At 42.0% G+C, this 19,614-nt stretch overlaps 2 protein-coding genes across 11 annotated transcripts in view; one reads left to right on the top strand and one right to left on the bottom strand.

The window, feature by feature from the left end:
• LOC135104938 (thioredoxin domain-containing protein 16-like) overlaps positions 1 to 19,614 on the top strand; it is a 428,690-nt gene that overhangs the window by 266,958 nt on the left and 142,118 nt on the right. The window lies entirely within an intron of this gene.
• The window catches only part of LOC135104939 (uncharacterized), a 116,740-nt gene that overhangs the window by 17,419 nt on the left and 79,707 nt on the right, over positions 1 to 19,614 (bottom strand). The gene's annotated exons all lie outside the window — the stretch shown is intronic.

The following is a 19,614-nucleotide window of genomic DNA, read 5'->3' as shown; positions in this document are numbered from 1 at the left end:
TACAGTGTAACCTCGATTCTTGAACTTAATGCATTCCTGAATACCATTCAAAATCTGAAATGCTTGGGAACCAAAACTATTTTCCCCATAGGAATCAGTATAAAATGGATTAATCCATTCCCAGACACCCGTCCACCCTGGCGTAGTGGCTTATGACAGATGCTCCCACAGCCAAGATGGCTGCACCACAACATCTCCATCTCAGAAATTATTTATCTAGAAAGGATGTATTGAATGAACTTAGTGACACAGAACTTATCAGAAGATATTGTTTGGACCATGCAGGTATTCTCTTTGTCACCAATCTAGTGAGGAAAGCCTTATTGAGTGACACAGAAAAGAATATCCCACTTAGCACCAAACTGAAGATGATCATAGCTCTTAGACATCTTGCTGCTGGGAAAATGCAGTTGTGCAGTAGTGATGGCATTGTGGGTCATCAAGAAAGCCACAGGTGGCTTAGGATTATTCCTGATTGCCAAAAACTGTTTGTTTACATTGAGGCTCTTCAGTGGGATCACATTTAACTTATTTCAAAGATTGAATTTCTGTCTTGCCCACTATGTCTCTCCTCTAAATACATAAAAATGAAGGAAATATTTATAGAAACTATAAATTAATAATAAACTGCAGCTTTTGCTTTGTATTTTAGCATTTGAAATCAAGTAACTTTATTCAAGAACCAAATTATGGTACGGCAACTGAAGAAGTTACAAGTTCAAAATTTTGTCCAAAAACTGATTTATTTGAAAAAGGAGGTGTTCAGTAACTGAGGTTCTGCTATATTCCAGAGGCTTCTCCTGTTCATCTCATCATATGCTTTCTCAGTCAATAAATGCTGCAAGCAACTTTTCATTCTTTCCGAAGTCCTCCTCCATTATCATTTTAATTGCAAAGATTTGATCTGCACAAATTTTGTTGTTGGGAACAGAAGAACAATGACACAAGATCGCTAGTTGTGGAAAGCAGTCATCGCCCGTCCAACCCCACCCTAATGGGGAAAATGTGGACGTTAAACAAGTATGATGATGATGATCTTCACAGTTTTTCCCATTTTTAAATCCTCAGTCACTTCCATCATTTTCATAACCAAGACTCATGAATTTCCTGACACAAAGTAAATTTATCCTCCTTTAATTAAAACACATTCCAACAACCTTTACTTTTATATAGAGGTACAATAACTGTCTTCCTCCTCTCTTTTCTTCCATGCTAGTTCATATTCTAAAAGCACCCAATGTATTAACATTTTACCTCCCTACTTTGTATTTTAGTGGCTATTCCATCTATACTTTCAGCCTTACCACACCTAGCAATTGCTTTCTTTACCTTTTTGCTATCATTTCCTCTCTGTATAAACATTCACTCTCGACTGGCTTCCATACCCATACTAGACACTGTTGCTTCCTCTATAGTCCCCTCATTCATTAAACAGTTGGAATGCCTTTTCAACAAACCCATTCCACCCCTCCCATGCAGCTTACAAGAGCTCCATCCTCTCTCTTCCTTCTCATATAGCCATGGTCTTCTTCTCTCTTAACTTTCTTCCAAGATAACCTTTTCTTTTTTTTTTTATTTAACTTTCTATTCAACTTCATACAAAATTTTTCATCTCTCCTTTTACTTTCTCTTATCAGTTCCCTCACTGTCCTACTTCAAGACTTGTACTCTGTTTTTCTCTTTAATTTCTTTTGTCTTTTTTTTTTCAGTATATCTTTTTGTGCTCTCCTCCTTTACAGCCTCCTTAGTCCTCAGTCCATCACATACTTCCAAGTCTTCTATAACTTATTTGCTGCCAAGCCTTTTGTTACAAGCATGGGTAGAAGTTGGTTGACTAGGGATGTGTTGTACCCTTTCTTGTAGCTTAAGGTAGTTAAACGATTATGAAATAAAACTTATAATCATCATTAAACTAAATATTCACTACCTGAAGCAGGCATAGCGCATGCAACATATCTAGGACACAGTGACCCCACTTGGGTTCAAGCAAGTATGTACAGTTAACATAACATATACAAGCTATTAAGCAATGAAGGAAACCAAAAGGTGATGAAACATATACAAGTTAATAAGCAGCAAAGTGAATGTAACATGTATCAAATAATAAGCAATAAAGGAAAACAAATATATACCTAAAATACAACACAAATATAAGTAACTCAGGTGTTTACGTAATGAAGAGTGTAAGTGTACGTGTGTTCATGTTTGTCATGTCTTCTTCTAACTCATGTCAATGTAACCAAAGCCAGGCAGCAGGAGGGAGAATGGTTCCAACTGCGGGAACCAAGTGAGACTGACAAGGTGGGGAGGTGGAAGTCAGTCGTCAGCTTGGTTAGCTTGATCGAGACGCAAGTTGAGACGTGTTTTCAAAGCTTTCTCCTTAATGATACCGCCATGGTGTGGTCCAGATGGTATTCAAAGCCAATGGTTAGTTGGAGAGACTAGTAGTTGGTGAGGCGGGTATGAGGGCCATAATACTTTAACCCTTTCCTTTCGGCGCTTAAATTATTTTCCCGTTTTGTATGACGGCTAAAAATGGTAAACCTAGAAATTGTCAGAAAATTGTTTGAATACTAATAATTATTTTCTCTTTGTTATTCTGAATACAATGATATACTTTGTAGCTCGATGCGACCTCTCAAAGTTGAGTTTATGCCTTATAAAAGATTCCTCCTCCTCCCGCTGTGTGATCCGTCATCCAGAAACAGCCCGGAGAGCGATGACGCCGCGCGCACACACACACACTCTCTCTCTCTCTCTCTCTCTCTCTCTCTCTCTCTCTCTCTCATCTTGGAGGGGAAATTGTACACTTCCAATGAGAGAGAGAGAGAGAGAGAGAGAGAGAGAGAGAGAGAGAGAGAGAGAGAGAGAGAGAGAGAGAGAGAGAGAGAGAGATTTCATCCCTTTTCATATCAAGTTTCAGGCAAATAACATTCTCTCTCTCTCTCTCTCTCTCTGACAAGTTACCTTCTACCATTTTATTATAAAATCGAAGATAATGAAAAAATTACCATGAAAGAATGATAGGTATCATCTCTCTGTTCTGATAAAACAGGTGGATCCTGTAAATCATTTTCCGAGTCCTCACTAATGTCTACGCTTTCTTCATCTTCTAAATATTCACTGTCACTGTCTTCAAACTCAGAAGCACTGCTAAATACATATGTTGTGTCCTGCTCCATGGTGAGTTATGATCTGAGATCCTTGGCTCTTATCAGGATGTCTCTTCACACTTATCATGGTGCTTTCCACCCGGCGAGTGCTTTCCACCCGGCGGGTCGCTGGGGTTGCCAAGTGTCGCCCGGAGAAAAGGAAAATAGCTTAGTTACCGCTAAATTTCCAGAGCTAGTGACAACACTACATGTGGAAACATGCCAGACACTTCCACTCACACTATCTGACTCGAGAAACCGCGCTTGGACCTCAAAATTGAGGCGCGAAAATTCTTGATTACCGGTATGATCGCCGTTGCTACGGACGCATTTTTGCAATCGTATATATACGATTGCCGGAAGGAAAGGGTTAAATACATTAAAATCAAACACTACCTTTACACTTGATCCCCCTCCTGCTGTCACCCCAGCTTCTCCCTGTTTCTCTCTATACTTCTTCCTCACCAGTCTTTCATTAGGTAATATTGTATGTACTCATTCTTCCTATTACTATTCCTATCATATTTCTAGAAATGCTTCCAACAATATAAGGACTTGTGAGGTAAGTACATAGACAGACAAGGAGTCTTCTTTTTAGGATATTGAATTTAAAATTCAAAAAGAGCAGGCCTGTTTTTGTTCCTTGGTCTGGTCAGATTTTTTTTTTTTTATCTTAATGGTACACATTAGGCATAAATGTAATGAAAAATTAAATGTTGAAGTACAGAGGGGAAAATGTAATTAACTAGATGCATATTAAGCATAAAGGAAAGGGAATGTCCCTTTAGACATAGAGATAGCATACATCCCACTTCATATTATTGTAGTGTTTTCCTGCTATTTGTGGGGGTTACATTCCAAAGCCTCTTCTGAATAGGAAAAATCTTTGAATCCAGAACTACCTCTGTAAGGCTCAGAAATACCTATGTTTATAGTTTAAACCATAAAACATATGTCTCACACTTATTCAATGCATTTAAAATTCACTTTAAAACAGTAAGAGACAATTACTATATGTATTGTATGTAATATTTCAATAAAAAAAAAATACAGTACACTGTAAAATGAAGGGGAACCAAACTAATATGTACAGTAAACCCTTGATATAATGAACCAAATTTGGGTATAATGACCCCTTTAAGGCTTTTGAACACTAGTTTTTATTTTACGAACTAACTTCTCAAATTACAGCATATTTCAAAATTATTGAATGCTTGCTTTATTTTATGAACATCCTAGATCATAAAATTGTAACGCTCCTTTTTATTATTTCTGTGTTTCTTTGAGTCTCCCCAATAATTGTTTTCTTTTGTAGCTTGCGGTGAAGAGGAAGATAATAGCGGTAATTAAAGGTTTAGTGATTATATGAAAAAGTATATTTATAAGGCGTGTATTCGTGGGAGTGATTTAGAAGTCTTGAAACATTTGTTATAAATAGTCTTTACTTATTTCAACTGTGGTTTTCTCTAATCAGTGGTAATACGAATAATAGGATTACATCGTGTTGCGTCAGCCTACCAAGTGTAATGCCACCCCCCCCTCCGGTTCCCCCCTCCTCCCTCCTCCTCACCGGTCCGATCAGAGCTCTAATGAGACGAGGCAAAGATCTTCACGGTGAAGAAGAAAAAAGAAGAGGAAGAGAGAAGAGGTGAAGCACGCACACACACAAGAAAAAAAAAAAAACATTTTTGATTGGTAATGGTTCTCGCCTTCATCGTCATGGCCAGAGGGTAGGGAGAGGTTAACTATCACACAGTACCTACAGTATGGCTTTATTATGAGGAACGAAAAATATAAAAATAGCAAAAATAATTAAATGAATAATACTGATGGGATTCTTTGGGTTGACTGACCCACTATGACACTTTATCGAGTGGTTAATCTAGAAAAAAAAAAGGCACTTGAAATTCTGGTATGGCATATACACTTATACTCCGTTACTTAACACTACGAATACACAAGAAAATAATTACTTTTATAACTCCTCAAGAGTACCATTGATTCTGGGCACCGTTATATCCCTAAATAGCGTCACAGCCTTCATCCATCACTTCTCTACGGCAATAATATTGCTCACAACACATTCACAGTAGACTATATTTGACTAAAGAAACATTACATGGCTAACACTTTCCCAAGACTCTGTGGCCTGTCTCCACGTGGGACCAACACCGGCTATTTTATCTGTTGCCAGAGGGAAGGGAGACGCCTTTCTGTCAACACGTACAGTCACTATATCTTCACTAGAGACATGAATAATAAACATGAACACAGTAATATTCACTTCTAAATAAAAGAAAAATCAAATATTTCAGAGCTACGAGACCCACCTGTTGCCAGAGGGAAGGGAGACGCCATTCTGTGCTCTCCCCCTCAACACCCACCCCAGGCCTCTGAAGTTATTGGAACCTTAGCTAGTTCTCTCTCTCTCTTCTTTCACAAATAATTTTACTGAACCGTGAGTTTAAATAAAAATGCAGAAATAATTGGCGAGCAAGGTGAGCATATAGGCTGGACATTAGTTGAAGTTAATAATTGAATTCTAAATTACTAACATATTTTATAAGCTAGGGAATGACACCTTATGAGTTACTGGTAGGCTGACGCAGCATGATGTAATCCTATTATTCGTATTACCACTGATTAGAGAAAACCACAGTTGAAATAAGTAAAGACTATTTATAACAAATGTTTCAAGACTTCTAAATCACTCCCACGAATACACGCCTTATAAATATACTTTTTCATATAATCACTAAACCTTTAATTACCGCTATTATCCTCCTCTTCACCGCAAGCTACAAAAGAAAACAATTATTGGGGAGACTCAAAGAAACACAGAAATAATAAAAAGGAGCGTTACACACGCCCATTCTCCCAGAGTTAAACTCACGGTGAAGAATACATGCAAAATCCTACCTATACACTTTCCTTATCCTATCCATACATAAGGTCTACTAAACAGCTGACACTGACTCAACCACTTACCCTTGAGTCACCTGACTCGTACATTTCTTCCCGTAGGAAATTGTACCAACACCTTTCACATACAGAATACTTACAGGAAAAGAGAACTTGGACCCCAGTCACCCTCTGCTCTACGGGTAATCTATGGAGAAGTCACCTGACTAACTCCGTCACTCTCTTTATTCCCCGTCTCATAGAAAAGGAATAATCTATTACATTCGCAGCATTCGACACATTCGCCAACATTCACACAAATCATTCCTCTTACTACAACGAAGACTGGGGTAATACGTCCTCAAGGGAAACTTAGGACCCGTTAGAGGTGATGACTGTAACTTGAGGAGGAAGTAACCAAGTACGACGTTCCCTGGAAACCTCACTTCTCGAACTAAAGCCCACAAGAATGGGGTACACTTCCCCGAACTGAAACACATAAGCTACCATCTGGTATGAACTGTTTTGACACGACGAGAATTTGGGGACGACTTTCCCGAAATGCCCCACTCTATTTGTGGCTGAGACAGTGTCACTGACCTTCGAACACTTGTGACGGATGAGGATTTCCTGCTCTTAACTCACTTCATTCCTAACCCTCACATCCTATACATTATAACACTGTTCACTTCTCCTCACTCCTGAGTTCGTGCATCACATTAGTACTCCTCAATAAGACGTCTGGGAGGTCGACGGCGGCGGGGAGGGAGGTCTTGATCCTCCTCCTCAACACATCCGTCTGAATAGTTCTCCTCCAACTCTGGAATAATTTCACTCCGGCTCACATACGGTTTCACCTTTTCTGCTGCTCTTTGTACTAACTTCCCAGAATAGGGGTCCTCCACTACATACAGTTGACCGTCCCTGATTACCTCACTCACTCGATATGGTCCTTTCCACTTAGCATTCAATTTGGTAGAGGTACCAGGCAACGGAGTTTCTGATTTCACCCACACCAAGGACCCAACTGAGACCTTTTCATCACATCGTTTTCTGTTCGCCACTGCACGGTACCTCCTCTGTGACGTCACACTAGCGTCTTTAATCATGCGCTTAAGTTGCTGAACGTCACTATCTTCAGACTGCACCGTCAGGAGAGGCGCCGTGACGAAATGAGGTGGCTGTCTTGCGAAGAATGCTACATATGGAGAGACCCCCGTGCTGCTATGTACTGCCAGATTCATGTGTGACTGACATTCACTGAGAAGGGCGGGCCACCTTAAAGGGTAACCCTTGCACATTTGGGACAGCACGGTCTTCAGGGTCCGGTGCATTCTCTCGATGAGTCCGTTTGACTGGGGGTGATAGGGAGTGGTGTAGAGCAGTTCTATCCCATGAAGACCAGCCCAGGTTCTTAGTTCTCGTCCCGTGAACTCCAAGGCATTGTCACACAGGATGGAGAGTGGCCGGCCAAAGTCAGAGATGTATTGGGAAAGCTTAGCTACTATACCCTGAGCATGTTTTGTTTTTAGAGGATAAAATTTTACATACCTAGAGAAGTGATCTATGATGGTGAGGATATACCTTTGACCTTCCTGTCCGTTGGTCATGTCAGTGAGATCAATGGCAATCCTCTCCAATGGCTGTGACACTATAGGTAACTCTCGGAATGACTGTGACATTCCTCGGTTGTGTTTGAATTTTTGGCAGTTTAGACACTCTTTAAGATACTGTATTACATCCGACTTAATAGTAGGCCAATAAAACAACCCTTCTGCCTGCTTGATGGATTTGAACTGCCCAAAATGTCCTGATTGATCATGAGCAACTTCTAGTGCCTTTCTGACTAGGTGTCGGGGTACTACTACAGTGTAATTTAGACTGCCATCTTTGGTCTCTCTAACATAGTGCAACACACCATCCAGAACTTCAAACTGATCAAGGGTTGCCTTAGCAATCTTTCGCCCTGGCAACACCCCACCCTTCAAGTAGTCTAAGAGTTCATTCCAAGTTGGATCTTCGCGCTGTCCTTTAATGAATTCCTCTCGGGTTAGGCCTAACCAGGTAACGTTGGGTTGATGTGTGATAAGCCTAACAGGACGCGACAACTGATCAGCCACTACATTATCTTTTCCCATCTAACTCCACCGTATTCTTCATTCTCCTCCATATCTATTAGTGACTCTATGCGATCCATGTTGAACTTTAGTGTACAGGGCCAAATAGACGAGCTTTGGCTTTGCTAATATTCATAGCCAACTTTTGTTGAATTTGAGCCTTGGCACTGGTTTCGAAATGTACTCCATCTCTTCCAAGGGTAAACACAAAACTGTTAAAATTGATACACAAGAACTGTTTACTTTTAAGCAAAGCGGCATTCACTGCACGTTTTATCTTTTTATAGCGTTCATTCGGAATTACTGGTCTGCTAGATGGATACTGTCTATTTTCTATTTCTACCAAAATAACCTTCGAACCGCAATTTCGTTCAATTTCTTTGCCAATGTTCAGAATTGTATCTGTTAATTCACGAGGCTGTGTATTAGGATTGATGTCATTGCTTCCTAACCAGAGGAAAGTGAGGTCATTTTCAAGACGTGATTCAATCTCTCGTCATTAAAGAAATTCCTAGCTCTTGCTCCTCCTGCACGATATATTCTTACTTCTGAATTCTCCACTTCCACATCAAACCTACGTGGTACCTGGCTATGACCTACAACAGCCACTTTGAACATTACTTGACCCAATATTACCCAACTGCCAGTACTGTCTCTCCCAATACGACTGGCCAAGACTACAGCGAATCCCACCGCTATGCCACCAGTGTAATGCCACCCCCCCCTCCGGTTCCCCCCTCCTCCCTCTTCCTCACCAGTCCGATCAGAGCTCTAATGAGACGAGGCAAAGATCTTCACGGTGAAGAAGAAAAAAGAAGAGGAAGAGAGAAGAGGTGAAGCACGCACACACACAAGAAAAAAAAAAAACATTTTTGATTGGTAATGGTTCTCGCCTTCATCGTCATGGCCAGAGGGTAGGGAGAGGTTAATTATCACACAGTACCTACAGTATGGCTTTATTATGAGGAACGAAAAATATAAAAATAGCAAAAATAATTAAATGAATAATACTGATGGGATTCTTTGGGTTGACTGACCCACTATGACACTTTATCGAGTGGTTAATCTAGAAAAAAAAAAAAGGCACTTGAAATTCTGGTATGGCATATACACTTATACTCCGTTACTTAACACTACGAATACACAAGGAAATAATTACTTTTATAACTCCTCAAGAGTACCATTGATTCTGGGCACCGTTATATCCCTAAATAGCGTTACAAAATGTGGGAAATTTGGCTGACAAGCAGGCTCTTTGGGCTGAAAGACAGAGCCAGTGGTGACATCTGGCAACTCCAAAAACTCCCCATTAGTCAGGTTATGTTAGGAAAAAAATCCATGAATATGCAAAGCTGTGAATGCTGAACCGTGAATAGGCAGGGGAACACTGTGTGCATAATATGCAATCTCACTAGATAGAGGAGGAAATGTAATTAACTGGATGCATATTTAACCTAGCTTATAGGAAAGGGAATATCTGTTAGATGGACAGAGGTAGCATATATTCCAACCTTCATATTGCTGTATACTTAATATGTAATGTCAGAATGTCAGCAGGTAGTCGAAGTCATACATCTAGAAATTCCAGCTGCTCACTTTCAGGCTGTAAACAGGGAATTTCTTGTTGAGTAAAACATAGCATAGCATCATTCTCCTCATCAATGATTTCTTTTTTTATCAGTGAAGGCAGTTACAAGAAAGTAATCTTTATATAGGAATCCAGTGGTGTGAGACTGACGAGGTGGGGAGGTGGAAGTCAGTCATCAGCTTGGTTACCACGATCAAGACGCAAGTCAAGACGTGTTTTCAAAGCTTTCTCCTTAATGATACTGCCATGGTATCCTTAATGATACTGCCAGACGGTATTCAAAGCTGTGTAATGGATAGTGTGTTAGTTTCACAACAGGAAAATCCAAGGTTTGAATTTCTGGTTTCAAGACAGTTTGGGCTTATCCTTTTGGCACTGTAGCCCAAATTTATTGGTTTTATTATAGTTTAAGCCATTACACACTATGTGGTAATAACCTACCTCATTTTGTTCTTCTCACTATTCACATCATTTCTAATGATTACACTACTTGTCGGAAATTAATAATAACGCCACAATAGGCCTGGGAATGCACAGCGCTCTCAACTTTTTCTAAGTCCACAGGTAAACATAAATGGTGTATTGTTGCCTGAACTTCAATTGTTTAATGCTTTGAATTGTGGGTAGCTGCTGGATAGGATCACTGTGTCTATAATTCCTCGGGCCAATCACGTGCTACCACCACTTAACTCCACGAGTTGCACCAATAGGAAGTCTCTATAAGTACCCATAAGCTGTGCGGGCAGGTTAGGTTAGGTTAGGTTAGGTTCCCCACAGCTTGAGGGATTGGGGGGCCGTGGGTAGAGATTGGGGACATTGGCTTAAACTATAAATTTACCCAATATTCATTAATAATGCATGCATTCAGCTTGGCACTATGACAATCACTACAATTACTACAAAATTAAAGTATTTACCTCAGTCACCTTCCTGCCTGTCTTTGTCTGAGTGCGACTTGGTCGTGAGTGAGGCCCGCAGGCAACCAGTGGGTTAACCACACTCTACTAACAAGTGAGCATCAGCTTTGGTGCTTCATATAGCATTGAGTACTGATACTTACACATATTACATGTGTCCCCATGCAAGTAGAAAACTATTGAACATTTCACTTATGATTACCAAAGAATAATGACGTGAGGCACATGCTTTATGTACAGTAACGTGGCTCCCCTTAATTTTGTAACAATTTACCTTAAGTTAACATTAGTATGTACCTTAAAAACTAGGATTAGCACATAATATGTTTTGTTACACTGGCTCTTTGGTGGGGATGCTCCGGTCTATTATTGTGAATCACCTTCTAACAGCAATACTAGACTATGTATTGGCCTCTCTATGGTGGTCCTGTTAGCTTTTGTGTGTCTTCCCTGGTTGTTGAGATTATAGTCTGACACCAGGATCTTAACCTTTCTTACTAGGCCATCATAATCAGGAGATGCTTCTGTTATTCTTCCCAGTTTCCACTGGTTTCTTGCTACATTCTAATCCTTGATGATAACTATGTCATTTGCACTGAGATTCGTCTTTGGTGTTGTTCACTTATTTCTAAGTTGCAGAAATTGCACATACTCCTTTCTCCACCTGGACCAGAACTGGTTGGCTAGGTATTGTGCTCTGCACCATCTCTTTATGCAATACAGGTCCTTCTTAACAAAAATGCTTGGAGGAGGCAGTAATACTTTTGTTTTCATAGTTAACAAATTACTGGATGTCAGTGGTGTAGGACTATCTGGGGAGTTAAGAGGATGACCATTAACTATATTTTCAGCTTCTGCTAAGGTTCTCAGATCTTGGTCATCTAACTGGGTTCCATGTTGATCAAGTAACACAGAGAGTACATTTCTCACTGTGTGTATCTGCCTCTCCCAAACACCTCCCATGTGACTGGTATTGGGTACATTCATGTTAAATACAATCCAGTCACACTGGTCTTTCATGAGTTCTTGTCTGACTTTATTGTTATTTATGTCTTTCAAGCATTTCTCATACTCTGATTTGCCTCCTACAAAGTTAGTTCCTTGGTCACATCTCAATTGTCTTACAGGCCCTCTTCATCCTACAAAGTGACGATATGCACTTAGGAAGGAACTTGTATCCATGCTGTTGGCTGTCTCTATGTGCACGGCTCTACTTGCCATGCAAGTAAATAGTGGTTTATATCTTTTAAGCTCTTTACGCCCCTCTTTGACATAAAAAGAGCCAAAGAAATCTACTGCTGAGTATGTAAAAGGGGGTGATGGTTCTAGTCTGTTGACAGGCAGGTCTACCATCTTCTGTCCCTGTGTTGTACTTCTAACTTTACGACAAATAATGCACTTTGAAATATGCCTTGACACTTGGGATGATCCTCCTACTATCCAGTATCCACATGACCTGATTTCATTTAAAGTTATGCCCCTGCCTTGATGATTTGTTCTTTTATGGTGGTGGCATATTATCAGGTGGGTTATGTGTGATGTTTTGGGAAGGATGACTGGATGTTTGGATTCATCCGTCAGATTAGAAAGCTTTAATCTTCCTCCTACCCTCATGATATCATTTTTATCAATGAAGGGATCTAACTTATAGAGGTAACTGGTCTTGTCTATCACTTTTGCTCCTTTGCCATTGTCCCCTTTAATTAAAGAATTGTAAGATTAAACGAGTACTTACCAAGTATGAAGTTTGATCGCAATTTCACAGACATTTAACGACGTCATGGTGGTATACAATGAGATGTCCTGCTACCTGTCCATCGTCAGTCCATTGAGAGAGTAGGTTTGAGGAAGCAGCCAGAAAGAACTGCAGGGGCTGAGACCCCGAAGTGAGCATGACCAGAAAGGGCTGGGAGGGAGGGCATTGCATACCACCGTGACGTCGTTAAATGTTCGTGAAATTGCGATCAAACTTCATACTTGGTAAGTACTTGTTTAATCTTACAATTTCATGTCACGATATTTAACTGATGTCACGGAGGTTCCAATGAGAGTTTTAGAGAGGTTCCTCAAACCTAAAAAGAGCCCTCAGAGAGTAGAAAGGGCTAGAAATGGAACTATGGAGACAAAACGCACAAGGAGAATAGGAAAGCAAACTGTATTTCAAAATCCCAACAGTAAGTCACAACAGACAAAGCACAACAGCAACAGACAACACTGTATGGCAGCAGACAAACACAATACATAAGACAAGGACTATAATCCAGTGAAGCATAATAGTTTATGTCAGAGGATATCCATAATATGCAATACAAAAGGAACACACCCATAAAGCACAACATATGTTGAAATTACAAACACAAAATTTTATATTTAATAGTACCAAAAAGACCCACAGGGGAAAGGAAAGAAGCCCAATAATTCAATAAACTATAATAGTGGAACAGTTCCACCGTTATAGGTAATTCATCCCTAAACCAAAAGGGAGCCCAAGGATCCCCATAAGTCACCCCAAGCCTGGAATTAAGCCAGACACCCTAGGGTAAAACGGCCCTCGCAAACTGTCCATGTTGAGTGAGAGGCTTGTGGTAGTGGCGTGTAAATGTAGACTCCCTTGCCCAACCAATAATGGAGATAATCGTTGACAAAGGCAACACTAGGGCCGCCTTGCTGGATGATGCTGACCTAGTAGAATGGGGAGAAAACACCGTAAGGTCAATGCCAGCTGCTCCCATCACATCTCTCACCCAACGACGCAAAGTGTCCCGAGAAGCCAACCGTACTGGGGGATGTGTAGTCAAGAAAAGCCAGTAAGCTCGCCTCGGATGGGCCTAGTTCTATGAAGATAATGTTTTATAGTGTGCACAATACACAATTGACTGTCATTTGGATATGCTTCAAATACTAACCCTGAGAGATGAACCCCTGGACGAGAAGTTTTCAAGAGATTACCAATCCCAAACACAGCCTGAGACTCAGAAAGACTTAAGTTGCGAATATCTAGCAAATGCAAGGTTTGGCCATGCTGGCCTGACAAGAGCATAAGAATGACCAATTTTCTGGATAAGTGAAGGAGTGACAAAGCCTCAGTGGAGCCAAGACTATAGATATAATTTAAAACCAGTTGTGGGTCCCAAGTCACATGTGTACGTGAAAAAGATGGTCGCTATAGAAAAACTGCCTTCATAAACCGAGAAACCAAAGGATGCTGGCCCACAGGTCGGTCAGCAATTGTGGCAATGGCAGAGATGGCAGACCGGATGGTGTTCATAGTGCTGTACCCACGGCCTGGTTCCCTGTTAAATTCTGATAAAATGTAATCTAAAAGGACACCTATAGGGGGGTGAAAAGGATCAGTCGTCCTGCCAAGACAAAATAGCAACCATTTGTTGATATGCAGCCTATATTGTGCCTTAGTGCTAGCTCTCCATGAGTGAAGGAAAAATTGGGCAACTTCTGATGAAATGCTGCGACGTGTGAAGGCTGTCCAGAGAGCAGCATCGCTGTCAAGACCATCTTGTGAGCTCTGGGGTGTGTGAGAGTTGGCTGCTGAGGGAGAACAAGAGGGCAGCGTGGTAGTAAAACTGGTGTGGCTACCAGTAACTGAAGGGCTGTTGGGAACAACACTTGTGTCAGCCATAGAGGGAGAATCATCAAAACTGTCGCACCGTCGTCCTGCAGTTTTCGCAGAGCCCTGGAGATCACACTGAAAGGTGGAAAAGCATATAAACTTTTACCACCCCAGTCCAGGGTGAAGGCATTAATGTCCATAGCAGATGGGTCAGGCTTCCAAGAGACAAAAGCAGGTAATTGAGCATTAATGCGGGTGGCAAAAAGATCTATCTCAGGAGTATAAAATCGCTGACAAAGCTTCTTAAAAATTAATGGCTGTAGCATCCATTCACTATCCATTTTGCTGACTCTAGATTCCATGTCAGCTATCACATTGGAGACACCCTGCACATGTGCTGCAGACAAGGAAATACCCCGAGACACTGCCCATTCAAAAATCTGCTCAGTAAGTGCCTGAAGTGTAGGTTTCATACTACCACAACGATTAATACAGGCAACAGCTGTGGCATTGTCAAAGCAGAGCCGGATATGAGAGCCTGTCTGATCCTTACATAGGGACTGTAAGCCCAAGAGAATACCTTTCAACTCCAGAGAATTAATGTGATCCAGCTCCACATGGGCCCAGTGACCTCCAGTTTTAACAGTCCCCATCGAAGCACCCCAACCAGTCAGGCAGGCATCCGTGAACAGCTCACAGTCTGGGGGAGAAGGGTGAATCGACCTCACCTGAGAATCGACATTAGTTACCCACCAAGTAACTAAAGTCCAGGCATGAGTATCCAAAGAGATACGGGAATGGAAATTTCCACAAGACTGAGAAAGACCTCTGTTACGTAGGATTTCCAGGTACATGTAACAGAGAGGAGCTAGCTCCACTGCAGGGCCAGCAGCCACCACTAAACCAATAAAACAAGACAAGTCAAGTAAAGTTATATCATCTTTGAGGAGGAGTAAGCCTTGTTCTTTGATGCGCTCCTTCCTGGAGGATGACAAAGTGACAGTCATGGTAACCGAGTCGAGAACCACGCCAAGGAAAATAACTCTCTGTGTAGGTTCCAAAACTGACTTCTGCACATTAATAGTGAGACCCAGAGAATCCAAGAAATGTAAGGCATAGCCTACCTGAGCCCACAAAATATCTGGAGAAGGGGCAATAAAAAGACAGTCATCTAAATAACATGAAACAACTATTCCAAGGGACTGTAAGTGGGAAAGAACAGGCTTCATTAACTTAGTAAAAGTGCGAGGAGCAGATGATAACCCTTGAAGGAGGCAAGTAAATCTAAAAGGACGGCCCCTCCACAGAAACTGGAGCCACTTCCTATCCTCAGGCTGAACATAAATGGATAAATATGCATCCTTGAAGTCCACTCTAGCAAAAAAGCAATTAGGGAAGATGAGCGGTAACACATCTCTCAGTGTGTCCATCTTAAAGTGAAAATAAGGAATATGAACATTAAGGTCCTTCAAATTTAAAATAATCCTTGCTGGCCCAGTAGGCTTAATGATAGGAAAAACATTAGAAAAGAAGCCATGTGCCCCAGGAACACAAGGCTCCACTATAGAGTGGGTAAGGAACCAACACAAGGCATCATCCAGGGCTTGAGCATCAGTGTGAGATAGAGTTAGAGGACGTGGAGGCATGGCTTGAAAGGGTATGGAAACAAATTCTATAAATTTCCCCCTCACCACATTATAAACCCATGAATCTTGAGAGAGCGACCCCCACAGGTACTTAGCATAGAAAATTTTTCATCATCTAAAGTTATTAGGAGTATTAATTAAGCGAGGTAACCATGAACTCATCGATGAGCTCACTGCTGGGGTCTTGGGCCAAACATCCTCCTCCCGTGAGGGGGCCGCTGGCCTAAAAAAGGCCGGGACTGGGAGCAGCGCTGGTACTGGTGGGAAGCCTGGGAAGACCGGTGTGTCGGGCAGGAAGAGGGAGTAAACCGCCTGCCAGGTACCTTAGAAGGGCGAAACACCGGCCGACCCAGCCGCCCTGCCCTGTGGATCTTCTCACATTTTTTAGCCACATCGAAGGGGAACAATTCATCTTGTCCCACTTCACACTCCCATTTACATAAATCTACCATAGCCGAATCCCGCACATGGATCCGGGCAATATCTTTTCTCAGTTGATTAATATAATTTACTGCTGAAGTGAGAAGACGCAGACAACAGTTAAATCCATCTAAGCAGTGCAAACTCTTACTTTTCTTTTCCCCAATGTCATTTACACAAACTGCAATAGGGACTAGGCCTTAGACAGCAGGCCGTTAGTCTGGAAGAGCTTACTGTCTACAAGCCTCCCATGCAAACTCATGGCCTTAGTTATGGCAGGGTTGGTCACAGGCACCGACAGGTTCGGGACGTTACTCGGTAGCTTGATCGACGCACAGGTTGATTTCACATTGTCTGCCTGTGGACGATGATGAAGGCTGGAGTTGAGGATGGTGGCCAAGTGAGCCGACAGAGGCTCACCCTTCTCCTCCTCACCATAGAAGTTGCCAGAGAAATCTTGCAACGCCTTCATGAAGTCCTCGTCCACCGTCTCATCAGGGGCAAGCTGGTCTAAGTCATCAAGAGGGTCTGGCTGACTGGCCTGAATCTGTCCCTCCTCTTCCTCAGAGGAAGAGAGAGCATTAAACCCGCTGAAGTCGGTACCAGTAACCGGCGACTCCACAGGTTGCACAGGAACTTTGTCCAGTCTGTCAATAAGGCCAGAAAGGAGGGTAGAGAGTCAGTCCATGGCTGCATTCTCCCCAGACACAGACGGGAACTCGGCCGATATGGCAACATGGCTGGGCCTGGCAACAGGTGAGGGCGGGGAAGCACATGGCTGGCGAGGGGCAGAAACCTCCATTGACGACCGGCTCCTTTTCCCAGACAAAACTAAACCATCCAATTCCCCACTGTTACGCTTTTTCCCACCTGACGACAAGGAACCAGAATGCTGGGGTGTGTGGTAAGCGGATCCCGGGCCAGACATCACACTGCTCATTAAGGAGACAGAGGGGGCCAGGCAGGCACTATGTGTTATCATGATAGGGCAGCAGGAAGCCAGCCTCTGCGCCAAACTGCATTGTATAAAAACGTATTGCAGTATAAGAGAAACCCGTAGAACATCGAAGTCACTTTCATCCACAGTCCAAATAGGACTGAAAGGGAGAAGGCTCACCAAGCGGAGTGCGAGCAGAGTTGAAGTGGATTGCATGGAGGGAGACAGCGAACTGACGATGGATAGGTAGCAGGACATCTCAGTTAAATATCGTGACATGAAATTATGGTTAGTAGCTGATTTCAGTACATTTATCTCCTTTTGGAATGCCTTTGCTTGCAGTTGTTTTATAATTTCATTTTCAGCTTCTGACACTTCTGCTATGTGTCTCCTTTTACTTTAGTACTGCCATCAGCTTTTCCTTTGAAGCTGTTCAGAAGCTTGAGTTATACAGCAACTGCCCTCTTTGGTTTAAACCAATCAGAAAAATACTCAAGACTTTCTAGTATATCTTTGGGCTGTTGTGTACCTACAGCATGGCATACAACTTTTTTTCACTTCAGGGGATGGGTATCAATTTCACCATGTCGCCAAAGGAATTCTGGGCCATTCCACCAGATCTTGCTATTACACAATTCATCTGCTGTCATGCCTCTCGATGCATGATCTGCTGGGTTATACTATGTCTCTACAAATTACCACTGATCTGGTGAAGTGTGATCTCTAATTGTTTCTACTCTATTAGCAACATATACATGGAATCTCTGCTTCATTTGGAATGTAACCAAGGACTACTTTGCTGTCTGTCCAAAATACTTCTCCCACATTATTATACTCAAGTTCTCCCTTTAGGAGTTTATGTATTCTAACTGACACCACTGCTGCTGTTAGTTCTAGTCTGGGAATTGTCATGGTTTTTAGAGGTGTGACACATGACTTTGCCATTTTTTTTTTTTTTTTTTTTTTTTTTTATGTAGGAAGGATACTGGCCAAGGGTAACAAAAATCTAATAAAAAAAAAATGCCCACTGAAATGCCAGTCCCTTAAAAGGGTCAAAGCAGTGGTCAAAAAGTGGTGGATAAGTGTCTTGAAACCTCCCTCTTGAAGGAATTCAAGTCATAGGAAGGTGGAAATACAGAAGCAGGCAAGGAGTTCCAGAGTTTACCAGAGAAAGGGATGAATGATTGAGAATACTGGTTAACTCTTGCGTTAGAGAGGTGGACAGAATAGGAGTGAGAGAAAGAAGAAAGTTTTGTGCAGCGAGGCCGTGGGAGGAGGGGAGGCATGCAGTTAGCAAGATCAGAAGAGCAGTTGGCATGAAAATAGCGGTAGAAGACAGCTAGATATGCAACATTGCGGCGGTGAGAGAGGGGCTGAAGACAGTCAGTTAGAGGAGAGGAGTTGATGAGACGAAAAGCTTTTGATTCCACCCTGTCTAGAACAGCAGTATGAGTGGAACCCCCCCAGACATGTGAAGCATACTCCATACATGGACGGATAAGGCCCTTGTACAGAGTTAGCAGCTGGGGGGGTGAGAAAAACTGGCGGAGACGTCTCAGAACACCTAACTTCATAGAAGCTGTTTTAGCTAGAGATGAGATGTGAAGTTTCCAGTTCAGATTATAAGTAAAGGACAGACCGAGGATGTTCAGTGTAGAAGAGGGGGACAGTTGAGTGTCATTGAAGAAGAGGGGATAGTTGTCTGGAAGATTGTGTCGAGTTGATAGATGGAGGAATTGAGTTTTTGAGGCATTGAACAATACCAAGTTTGCTCTGCCCCAATCAGAAATTTTAGAAAGATCAGAAGTCAGGCGTTCTGTGGCTTCCCTGCGTGATATGTTTACCTCCTGAAGGGTTGGACGTCTATGAAAAGACGTGGAAAAGTGCAGGGTGGTATCATCAGCATAGGAGTGGATAGGACAAGAAGTTTGGTTTAGAAGATCATTAATGAATAATAAGAAGAGAGTGGGTGACAGGACAGAACCCTGAGGAACACCACTGTTAATAGATTTAGGAGAAGAACAGTGACCGTCTACCACAGCAGCAATAGAACGGTCAGAAAGGAAACTTGAGATGAAGTTACAGAGAGAAGGATAGAAACCATAGGAGGGTAGTTTGGAAATCAAAGCTTTGTGCCAGACTCTATCAAAGGCTTTTGATATGTCCAAGGCAACAGCAAAAGTTTCACCAAAGTCTCTAAAAGAGGATGACCAAGACTCAGTAAGGAAAGCCAGAAGATCACCAGTAGAGCGGCCTTGACGGAACCCATACTGGCGATCAGATAGAAGGTTGTGAAGTGATAGATGTTTAAGAATCTTCCTGTTGAGGATAGATTCAAAAACTTTAGATAAGCAGGAAATTAAAGCAA

This window comes from Scylla paramamosain, chromosome 11, assembly GCF_035594125.1.
Source record: "Scylla paramamosain isolate STU-SP2022 chromosome 11, ASM3559412v1, whole genome shotgun sequence".
Taxonomy (NCBI): domain Eukaryota; kingdom Metazoa; phylum Arthropoda; class Malacostraca; order Decapoda; family Portunidae; genus Scylla; species Scylla paramamosain.
This window is presented reverse-complemented; position numbering and strand designations above follow the sequence as displayed.